The sequence below is a fragment of the Seriola dumerili genome, unplaced genomic scaffold, assembly GCF_002260705.1.
Source record: "Seriola dumerili isolate Sdu_G_001 unplaced genomic scaffold, Sdu_1.0 BDQW01000513.1, whole genome shotgun sequence".
In the NCBI taxonomy this organism is placed as follows: domain Eukaryota; kingdom Metazoa; phylum Chordata; class Actinopteri; order Carangiformes; family Carangidae; genus Seriola; species Seriola dumerili.
Genome location: NW_019174768.1, coordinates 1 through 1,152, shown reverse-complemented (window position 1 = coordinate 1,152; position 1,152 = coordinate 1).

Genomic DNA, 1,152 nt, shown 5'->3' with positions numbered 1-1,152 from the left:
GTCTGAACCAAGACGAGACGATTCTGCAGAGACAATCTTCTACCAGAGAGCTGTGGACGAGGCCTTACAGAGTCCAAACGGACACCTGGACTTGTTCCTCCGCTTCCTCCTGGGTCTTTCACTGCAGACCAATCAGACTCTCCTACGAGGTCTGATGACACAGACAGGAAGTGGCTCACAGACCAATCAGGAAACAGTCCAGTTCATCAAGAGGAAGATCGAAGAGACTCCCTCTGCAGAGAAAAGCATCAACCTGTTCCACTGTCTGAATGAACTGAATGATCGTTCTCTAGTGGAGGAGATCCAACAGTCCCTGAGATCAGGAAGTCTCTCCACAGATAAACTGTCTCCTGCTCAATGGTCAGCTCTGGTCTTCATCTTACTGTCCTCAGAAGAACATCTGGATGTGTTTGACCTGAAGAAATACTCTGCTTCAGAGGAGGCTCTTCTGAAGCTGCTGCCAGTGGTCAAAGCCTCTAACAAAGCTGTGTAAGTACAGAAGTAACTGGGTCAATTCAGGATCGTTTGGTCTAAGCAGTAAAATCATGTTTTTGTTTGTTGTTTCTTCAGACTGAGTGGCTGTAACCTCTCAAAGAGAAGCTGTGAAGCTCTGGCCCCAGTCCTCAGCTCCCAGTCCTCTAGTCTGAGACACCTGGACCTGAGTAACAACGACCTGCAGGACTCAGGAGTGAAGCTGTTGTCTGCTGGACTGAAGGGTCCACTCTGTACACTGGAGACTCTCAGGTCAGATCAAGTTACTGTTTGTTTGAAATGTGATAAATATGGTTAATGAACAAAAGCTCATCTGTGTTTTGATCAACTGATTTAGATTGTTGTATTTTTGTAAATGTCTTGTTCAGTCAATAATCTGCTGCATTTTCAGTTTGTTTAAAATAGAACAATAAGAACTTCAGTCCTGAGACAAGATTACATCTGAACCAGCAGCTTCTCATTGGTGACTGTCTGAAGATGCAGAGTTGACTTTGGTCCAATGGAGCAAATTTAAAGCCTTTTTATTTTTGGTTATTTTGGTTGTTTAGTTCAGTCTCATTATTGAAGGTGATTACAGTTTAACACTGATGTTATTTGTCCTCTTGTTCATGATCATCTCCCCAGACTGAGTGGCTGTAACCTCTCAAAGAGAAGCTGTAG